We start from the raw sequence: 10,846 nt of genomic DNA on the forward strand, positions 1-10,846 counted from the left end.
TACACAAAGAAACCAGAGAGCCTTGAAGAAATAGCTGATTCTAGGACTTGTTTTCCAGAAAGCAATTGTACCAGAAGGTAAGGAAGTGATAAAAGAAAAATAATGTTAATATGTCAAATGAATGGATACAGAAGCCAGCCTTCATGGCCTCCCATTGGCCAAAATAAAGATAAAAATACGTAATGATAGTAATGGATTATAAGTCATTGAACAAAGTAGAAATCTATGAGATGATACTGATATAATAAATGAGTAAACTGAAAATTTAATGAGGAATAGGATATTTCCTACCTTCAAATAATCTTTTTAATACTTTTAATTGCAAAGGAACAAAAATAACTTTATAGCAGGAAAATCTGTCAGATACCATCTTGATCAAGAGATTAAAGTGAACATCATTGTATGCTACTAGATAAGGTGCAACGAGAAATCAGAATTATTTTGTGATATGCCCATCAAAAATGCATAACTTGAATATAATGAAGAAGAAACAACAGCAAAACAGAAATTGAGGGCTATTCTGCAAAATAAGTGGCCTAGAATTTTCAAAAGTCTTGACAATTAAGCAAAAACTGAGGAACTCTTCCAGAATGAAGATGAAAGAGAAATGACATGTAAGTGAAATGTGTAATTACGAACCGGATCCATTCTCATAAAGGAGATTATTGGGTCAGTTGACAGATTGCGGATTAGATGGTGCTAATGTACCAAGGTTAACTTCTTAATTTTGATGACTGTATTGTGCTTATGTGAGAAAATGTCTTATTTGTATGAAATATACACCCAGCATTTGGTGGTGATGGGATAGTGGATCAGCTACTAATTCTCAAACAGTTCAGGAAAAAAATTCTCTGTTCTGTACCTGCAACTCTTAAATATGTTTGAAATTCAAAATTAAATCATATTTTACTTTATTAAAAATAAGATCTGGGACTTTGTTGTCAAATTACCTTGTTTCATATCCCAGCTTCTGCTGTATGAGCTTGGTTAAATCCTGTAAACTCTCTGAGCTGTTGTTGCTTCCTCTGGGAAAGGGGTATCATAATAGTAACTTCTTAAAAGGGTCATTTTAAAATTTCAATGAAAAAGGACTTCACATAGTTTCTGGTTCTTAGGAATTATTTTTCTTCATTAGAGATTATTTTCCTTACTCAGTTTTGTTTTGTTTTGTTTTGTTTAAGATTTTATTTATTTGACAGAGAGACACAGCGAGAGAGGGAACACAAGCAGGGGGAGTGGGAGAGGGAGAAGCAGGCTTCCCGCTGAGCAGGGAGCCCGATGCGGGGCTCGATCCCAGGACCCCAGGACCATGACCTGAGCCGAAGGCAGATGCTTAACGCCTGAGCCACCCAGGTGCCCCTCCTTACTCAGTTTTATGGAATAAAATAAAGGGCTTAATTGGTTCATGTATAATTCACTACAAATTAGAACACATGTAGGGTTCAATTTTTCAAATTAAAGGGTGAAGCACTATGCATTCTTTAGTCACTTAATAAAGAATCTTATCTTTCACCCTCAATTTTGGATCCAAGATATGTTTTGGTTAGAATCCATCAGATGAATAATATAATTTAGTTTAACCATAATATAATTTCATGTACTTTAAATGCCTCTATAATAATGTTGGATGCCACCAAGTTCACACACACATTTAGTGTCAGAAATATTCAAGCATTATGGATGTCACAGTGGCAGAAACTATGTTCAAATCAACAACAATAGATGACAAAATAAATATTCATATTTATAAGTTTACACTTGCAATTGAGAAAATTCAACATACTGAAGAAGAGGAAAGATGTCTTTGGGTTTTGTTTTTGTTTTTGTTCTGCTGCCCTGACAAATTACCACAAACCTGGCCTAAAATAAAATCCATGTATTATCTCACAGTGCTATAGATACAGAGTTGGGCTTGTATCAATGGGCTTGGCTCGATTCTTTGCTCAGGGTATCATAAGGCTGAAATCACAGTTTTCTCCTGTACAGGATCCTGATTTGGAGGCTCTGGGGGAAAATTCCCTTCTAAGCTTGTTTAGATTGTTGGTGAAATCTGGTTCCTAGCGAATATAGATAGGACTGAGGTTCCTGTTTCCTTGATGGCTATTGTCTGGAAATCACCCTGAGCTCCTCTGGACCACCCACGTCCCTTCTTATGTAGCTCCTTCCATCTTCAAACAAACCTTGGTGGGTCAAGTCCTTTACACTTGGAATCTCTCTTATTTTCTCTTCTGCCACATCTAAAGAAAGTCCTTCCCTTTTAAAGGACTTCTATGGTTAGATCAGGCCAACCTGGATAATCGTTTTTTTTAGGCCAATGGTGCCATATAACATAACACAATCATGGGAGTGACATAGCATCACATTGACAGGCTCCAGGGACTATGGTGTGGAATCTTGAGGACCATCCCTAGAAATTCAGCCTACTGACAGAATTTATTCTGATTAAGGTCTACATACATGGGGGAAAACAAATAATGCATTATTCTGTAAGATGATACTTAATTTTTTACCGGCAATTTAGAGGCATATATTCTTGACATGTTGGCAGCATAGGTATATATACATAAACGGTAAGTGGAAAAAATTGAACCAAATAGGAAGAGAATCTTCCTCAACGTTATTTCTCTTGTAGATCAGTACAACATAAGTAATTTCGAGGACATTTGAAATTATACACTCTGCATATATGTATATATGCTTCTACAGACAATACAAAATTATTTCAATTTTAACTTAGAAATTTAGGTTTAGTTAAAACAGAACTACACAGTATTAAATATTTAATGTATTTATTTCACATCTTCTCTGGTTCCCATTCTTAACTGTCAAATTGGCTAATTATTACCTATATGGATATAAAAGTCAGTGGAGGAAAAGAAAGATGGTTTACTGGAAGAGGCTTTTAGATGATTCTAGAGTTACTGTCATCACAGTTGTCCATACCAAATTTGTCTTTGTTGCCACAGTGACTAATGTTTCAAAATATTTCAGAGAATTGTATATTAGAAAGTGGAAAATGGTAACTCAACCAGGCAATTACAGATGCATGAAGCAGCATAAGCAGTGGTCCTTAATATAAACAATAACCAGCATGTCTAGGGGCTTTCATGCACATACCCCCGGAGTGCCTGAACCTGGCCAGCCCCTCCCCCATGGTACTATAGCTCAGAGGCTTGGCTTAGGTGGGGTTGGAAATGCCCTAGAATGGCTCTTTGTTGATTTTCCCTCGTGCTAGAGCCTAGTGTTGCTGTGAAGCAAAGTGCTATTGAATTTGCTCACTCAGGCAGAACACTCAACAGGAAGGAAGGAAGCAGCCATTCTTTCTGGTCCTATTGTCTGACCACCCGGCTTAAGCAATCAAACAGCTCTGTGGCCATAGCTGGATGCTTGCAAGCCTGTCTTGGTTTTTTTTTTTTTCCTTTTACCCCTGGTGGGCACTGGGGAAGGGGGGCAGGGATGGATAGAAACTGGCTCTTTATGGTTTTCACTTATTTTTGATGATTTGATGACATCTTTTCATGACTCACTCTCAGGTACCCATTTTCTAACAGCAAAGTTTGAAAAGAGAGTAGATGAGCATATGTTTTGGAAGTGGAGTAAAGATAGCAATATAATGGGCTTTCTCTACGGATGTATTCTGAAAATGGGAAGAAGTAAACATTTTACATCACTAATATATTTTGAGATTAGTCATCTTTTTTTTGAGATTAGTCATCATTTTTGAATAAGTTTTCAATGTGCTGCCAACTTTATGTCTTTAGACAAGTCATTTGTCCTCTGTACTTCAGTTTTGTTTTCCTTTTTAATTAATAGAATAACAACCTAACCTTGCTTATTTCACAAGGATAGTATAATAATCAAATGTGTGAAGAAGTGCTAAGAAATATATTGCATTATCCTAAAATATAACATTAGGATTCTCCTGAAGAAAAGAATGCTGCAATTAAAATAAATAACCAAGATGAGGAAGAAACTTAGTAACTTAAGAGCAACTGAATAAAAATAATAAATTTTGTCATTGACGTATCTGTTTCTAAATTATTGACAGTTACTTTTAAAGTTTGAAAAGTTTCTCCCAAAACCGATAGCCTTGGGATTACCATAAGGAAGTGGTTAGTAGAAATCTACACTTGGCAGCATACTTCTATGCATAATTCTCAATTTCTAAGTGCAGTTTTAAAATGCATTAGAAGGCCAAAACTTCATATGATTATTCTTCTTTTACATATGAATTTTAGGGGAAATGAAAATTTAAAAATCAAATACAATTTGAAGAGTAATTATAGTTAAATTTCGTGAGGGAAATGGTGCCTTCATTAACATGAGCTTTAAATTTAATTTCTTTTTTTTTTTTAATAAGAATCCTAAGTAACTATAATGATTATAGTTATTCAGAAGTCATGAAGAGTTTAAATTACCCTGGGTTATTTGGGGACTTTCTGATAGTTTCCGAGGAAACCATTCCATAATCTCTCAGAAGTAATCACTTTTAACATTAAATGGGGAGAATGGCAGTGGCTTTTGAGGAGTGAGGCAGTCATCAAGACTGGATGATATCCTCTAAGGAACACAGTTGAGGAAATATTCTCATTTGATTTGAATGGATTTTTCCCTTTTAGGGGCCAAATGTCAGGGGAAATCTGTGGCTAGCTTGTTAGTCTAGAATCGGAGGGTCTAGAGCAGAGTTCAGAAGGGCACAGTGAGATAGCACCTGCTGATTTTGATACCTCCCCTCTTTGATTTGCCACTTCTATAGGATGGCAATGATGCCAGGCTTTCTTGGCTATGCCCACTATTCTTTACATTATCAATTCAGTATTTGGCACCATCCATGTAATTTTCCCAAGTAGAAGTCAAAGGCAGGTGTTTAGGAAAAAAACGGAGAACCCTTGAGTGGAGAATCTGTTTTACCTGCTCCTTAAGGATATCTGGGCTATCAGAACAGTGAAGGGAGCTCGTTGAAACTGACAGTGTTATAGAGATTAAAAGAGACCAGTAATTCCTCAAATGTAGGTTAGGCTTAGATATTCCCTTGTGCTATGATTTATAAGGGGGCTTGGAGAACATCCAACTCTCCAGAACCTATTTACCCAGTTAACCCAGTGTCAAAACTTGATCATTTTGAGGTTATTCACTTGGGTTATCATTCCTCTGGGTTAGGGTCACTTCTTTTTTTAGAATGAATTTGTTTTCCAGGCTCTCTTTCTTAGGGGTGAGTTGATATGAAAACACCAAAGCCTGCAGAGTAATGAAAGAAAGTTGTACTGAAAAAGGAGAAAAGTTACCAGAGAGAAGAGAGAGGCATTGAAAAAAAGATTTTTTTTAAAGTAGGTTCCACGCCAGACGTGGGACTCAAACTTACCACCCCGAAATCAAGAGTCACATGCTCTACTGACCAAACCCACTATGCACTGCAAGAGGTTTCTTTAAGATGCATTACAATGTACCTGGAGAGGCACAAACCGATTCTAAGTAACCTGCCCACCAGAACAAAGTGTAATATATTTTTAAAAAATATTTTATTTATTTATTTTGACAGAGAGAGAGAGACAGTGAGAGAGGGAACACAAGCAGGGGGAGTGGGAGAGGGAGAAGCAGGCCTCCCGCTGAGCAGGGAGCCGGATGTGGGGCTCGATCCCAGAACCCTGGGATCATGACCTGAGCCGAAGGCAGACGCTTAATGACTGAGCCACCCAGGCACCCGCAAAGCATATTTTTTAAAGGAAATAAAAAAGCTACCATATAAAATTCACAATATCCAGAATTCAACATCAACCACAAAAATTACTATGCATACAAAGAAGTAAACAAATGTGACCTACAGCCAGGAAAAAAAATGGGCAATAGAAAGAGACCCCAAATGGCAGACATAGAAGAATTAACAAAGGATATTAAAGCGGCTCAAGGATTAGAAAGGAAAGCACAAGCATAATAGCTGAGTAATATTGCATTATCTCTCTCTCTATCTATCTATCTTTGTCCATTCATCTATCCATAGACACCCGGGTGGCTTCCACAGTTTGGCTATTGTAATGTTGCAGAAAACACAGGCGTGCATGTATCCCTTTGAGTTAGTGTTTTTGTATTTTTTGGGTAAATACCCAGTAGTGTGATTACTGGGTAGTAGTATAGTCCTATTTTTAGTTTTTGAGGATCCTCTATACTGTTTTCCCCAGTAGCTGCACCAGTTTGCATTCCTACCAATAGTACATAAGCATTCCTTTTTCTCCATATCCTTACCAACCCTTGTTGTTTCTTGTGTTTTTGATTATAGCCATTCTGAGAGATGTGAGGTAATATCTCATTGTGGTTTTGATTTGCATTTCCCTGACAAATGTGATATTGAGCATATTTTCATGTCTGTTGGCCATCTGTATGTCTTCTTTGGAGAAATGTCTGCTCATATCTTCTGCCCATTTTTAATTGGATTATCTGTTTGTTTATCTTCCAGTATTGACTTGTATAAGTTCTTTATCTTGGATACTAACCCTTTATTGAATATGTCATTTGCAAATATATTCTCCCATTCAGTAGGTAGTGTTTTAGTTTTGTGGACTGTTTCCTTTGCTGTGTAGAAGCTTTTTTTTTTTTTTTTTAATGTAGCCTCAATAGTTTATTTTTGCTTTTGTTTCCCTTGCCTCAGGAGACATATCTAGAAAAATGTTATTATGGCCAATGTCGGTGCTCTCTTCTAGGATTTTTATAGTTTCAGGTCTCACATTTGGGTCCTTAATCCATTTTGAGTTTATTTTTGGGTATGGTGAAGAAAGTGGTCCAGTTTCATTCTTTTGCTTACAGCTGTCCAGTTATCCCAACACCATTTGTTAAAGAGATTTTTTTCCCATTGCATATTCTTGTCTTCTTGTCTTCTCATGGGTTTATTTCTGGTCTCTCTATTCTGTTCTATTGATCTATGTGTCTATTTTTGTGCCAGTACCATACTGTTTTCATTACTACAGCTTTGTAGTATAACTTGAAATATGGGATTGGGATACCTCCAGGTTTGTTCTTCTTTTTCAAGATTGCTTTGGCTATTTAGGGTCTTTTGTGGTTTCATATAAATTTTAGGATTGTTTGTTCCAGTTCTGTCAAAGATGCTATTTGTATTTTGATAGGCATTACATTTAAATCTGTAGATTGCTTTGGGTAATATGGACATTTTAAAAATATTTGTTCTTCCAATCCATGAGAATGAAATATCTTTCCATTTGTTTGTGTCATCTTCAATTTCTTTGATCAGTGTTTTATAGTTTTCAGAGTACGGGTCTTTCACCTCTTTGGTTAAGTCTATTCCTAGGTATTATATTATTTTTGGTGCAATTGTAAATGGGATTGTTTTCTTAATTTCTTTTTCTGTTACTTCATTATTAATGTATAGGAATTCAACAGATTTCTGTATATTGATTTTGTATCCTGCAACCTTACTGAATTCATTTATCAGGTCTTGTAATTTTCTTGGTGGGGTCTTTAGAGTTTACTATATATAGTATCATGTCATCTGTAAATAGTAAAAGCTTTACTTCTTCTTTACCAACCTGGATGCCTTTTATTTCTTTCTCTTGTCTGATTGCTGTGGCTAGGACTTCCAGTACTATGTTGAATAAAAGTGGTGAGAGTGGATATCCTTGTCTTGTTCCTGATCTTAGGGGAAAGTCTCTCAGTTTTTCACCAATGAGTATGATGTTAGCTGTGGGTTTTTCATATATGGCCTTTATTATGCTGAGGTATGTTCCCTCTAAACCTACTTTGTTGAGGTTTTTTTGTTTTTGTTTTTTTATCATGAATAGACGTTATACTTTGTCAAATGATTTTTCTGTATCTATTAAAATGATCATATGTTTTTTATCTTTTCTCTTGTTGATGTGATGTATCATGTTGATTGATATGTGAATATTGAGCGACACTTGCATCTCAGGAATAAATCCCACTTGATTGTGGTGAATGATTTCTTTAGTGTATTGTTGGATTCAGTTTGCTAATATTTTGCTGAGGATTTTTGCATCTATGTTCATCAGAGATATCGGCCTGCAATTCTCTTACTCTGGAGTGTCTTTATCTTGTTTTTGTATCAGGGTCATGCTGGCCTCATAGAATGAATTCAGAAGCTTTCTTTCCTCTTCTATTTTTTTTTTTTTTAATGGTTTGAGAAGAATAGGTATTAACTCCTCTTTAAATGTTTTGTAGAATTCATTTGTGACGCCATCTGCTCCTGGACTTTTGATTGTTGGGAGTTTTTTGATTACTGATTTGATTTTATTGCTGATAATCAGTGTGTTCCAATTTTCTGTTTCTTCTTGATTCAGTTTTGGGAGTTTACATATTTCTAGGAATTTATCCATTTCTTCTAGGTTGTCCAATTTGTTGGCATATGATTTTTCATAATATTCTCTTATAATCCTTTGTATTTCTGTGATGTCAGTGTTATTTCTCCTCTTTCATTTCTGATTTTGTTGAGTCCTCTCTCTCTCCCCACCCTCTCTCTCTTTGGGTAAGTCTGGCTGAAGGTTTATGAATTTTGTTGATCTTTTCAAAGAACCACTCCTGGTTTCATTGATCTGTTCTATTGTTGTTGTTTTTTTTTAGGTCTATTGCATTTATTTCTGCTCTAATCTTTATTATATTCTTCTTTCTACTGGTTTGGGTTTTGTTTGTTGTTCTTTTTCTAGCTCTTTCTGGTTTAAGATTATGTTGTTTATTTGAGATTTTTCTTGCTTCTTGAGGTAGGCCTCTATTGCTATGAACTTCCCTCTTAGAACTGTTTTAGCTGCATCCCAAAGATTTTGGACCACTGTAGTTTCATTTGTCTCCATGTATTTTTTTTTAAAGGTTTTTATTTTTATTTATTTGTCAGAGATTGAGAGAGCACAAGCAGAAGGAGTGGCAGGTAGAGGGAGAAGCAGGCTCCCTGCTGAGTGGGGAGCCCGATGCAGGACTCGATTCCAGGATCCTGGGATCATGACCTGAGTTGAAGGCAGCTGCTTAACCAACTGAGCCACCTAGGCATCCCTGTCTCCATGTATTTTTTATTTCCTTTTTGATTTTTTGGTTGATCCACTCATTGTTTAGTAGCACATTATTTAATTCCATGTATTTGTGTTCTTTCCAGATTTTTTCTTGTGGTTGATTTCTAGTTTCATAGCATTATGGTCAGAAAAGCTGTATAGTATGAATTTGTTGAGACTTGTTTTGTGGCCTAATATGTGATCTATTCTGGAGAATGTCCCATGTGCACTCAAAAGGAATGTTTATTTTGCCGTTTTAGAATGGAATGTTCTGAATATATCTGTTAGATCCATCTGGTCCAACACGTCATTCAAAGCCACTGTTTTCTTGTTGATTTTCTGTTTGCATGATGTATCCACTGATGTAAGTGAGATGTTAAAGTTCCCTATTATTATTGTTAGACTATCAATTATTTCTTTTTTTAAAAGATTTTATTTATTTAGAGTGCACACCACTGGGGGAGGGGCAGAGGGAGAGGGAGAGAGAGCATCTCAAGCAGATTCCATGATGAGTGTGGAGCCCAATGTAGGGCTCAGTCTCACAACCCTGAGATCATGACCTGAGCTGAAATCAAGAGTTGGATGCTTAACCAACTGAGCCACCCAGGCACCCCTTGATTACTTCCTTTATGTTTGTTATTAGCCGCTTGATGTATTTGGGTGCTCCCATATTGGGTCCATAAATATTTACAATTGTTATATCTTCATATTGGATTGTTCCCTTTAGGATTACATAAAGTCCTTCTTTGTCTCTTGTTACAGTCTTTGTTTTAAAGTCTATTTTGTGGGGTGCCTGAGTGGCTTAGTCGTTAAGTGTCTGCCTTCGGCTCAGGTCATGATCTCAGGGTCCTGGCATCGAGCCCCGCATCGGGCTCCCTGCTCAGCAGGAAGCCTGCTTCTCCCTCTCCCACTCCCTCTGCTTGTGTTCCTGCTCTCACTCTCTCTCTCTCTGTCAAATAAATAAATAAAATCTTTAAAAAAAAAAAAGTCTATTTTGTCCCTTATAAATATTACTACCTGGCTTTGTTTTCACTTCCATTTGCATGATAAATGTTTTTCCATCCTTTCAGTTTCAATCTGCATGTGTCTTTAGATCTGAAATGAGTCTCTTATAAGCAGCATATAGATGGGTGTTGCTTTTTTTCTCCATCCACCCTATGTCTTTTGATTGGAGCATTTTATTTTATTTTATTTATTTATTTTTTTTTTAAAAGATTTTATTTATTTATTTGAGAGAGAGAGAATGAGAGAGAGAGCACATGAGAGGGGGGAGGGTCAGAGGGAGGAGCAGACTCCCTGCAGAGCAGGGAGCCCGATGCGGGACTCGATCCCGGGACTCCAGGATCATGACCTGAGCCGAAGGCAGTCGCTTAACCAACTGAGCCACCCAGGCGCCCCTGGAGCATTTTAATTCAAAGTAATTGCTGATAGATATGTTACTCGTTTTATAGTTGTTCTGTTCCTTTCTTCTCTTGTGCTCTTCTCTCATGGTTTGTTAGTTTTCTTTAGTGATATATTTGGATTCCTTTCTCTTTACTTTTTGCATATCTATTACTTTTTGATTTGTGGCTACCATTACATTTTTATGTAACATGTTTTGCATATAACAGTCTATATTAAGTTAATGGTCACTGAAGTTTGAACTCATACATTACTCTTCCCCCCCATGTTTTAGGTATATGGTGTCCTACTTTACACCCATTAATTGTGAATCCCTTGACTGATTTTTATAGATATATTTATTTTTACTACTTTTGTGCTTCCTCCTTTTCTTACTCCTACTATATGGTCTTTCCTTTCCACTCAAAGAGTCCCCTTTAACATTTCTTTTAGGGCTGGTTTAG

This window comes from Phoca vitulina, unplaced genomic scaffold (assembly GCF_004348235.1).
Source record: "Phoca vitulina isolate PV1807 unplaced genomic scaffold, GSC_HSeal_1.0 scaffold5, whole genome shotgun sequence".
In the NCBI taxonomy this organism is placed as follows: Eukaryota; Metazoa; Chordata; class Mammalia; order Carnivora; family Phocidae; genus Phoca; species Phoca vitulina.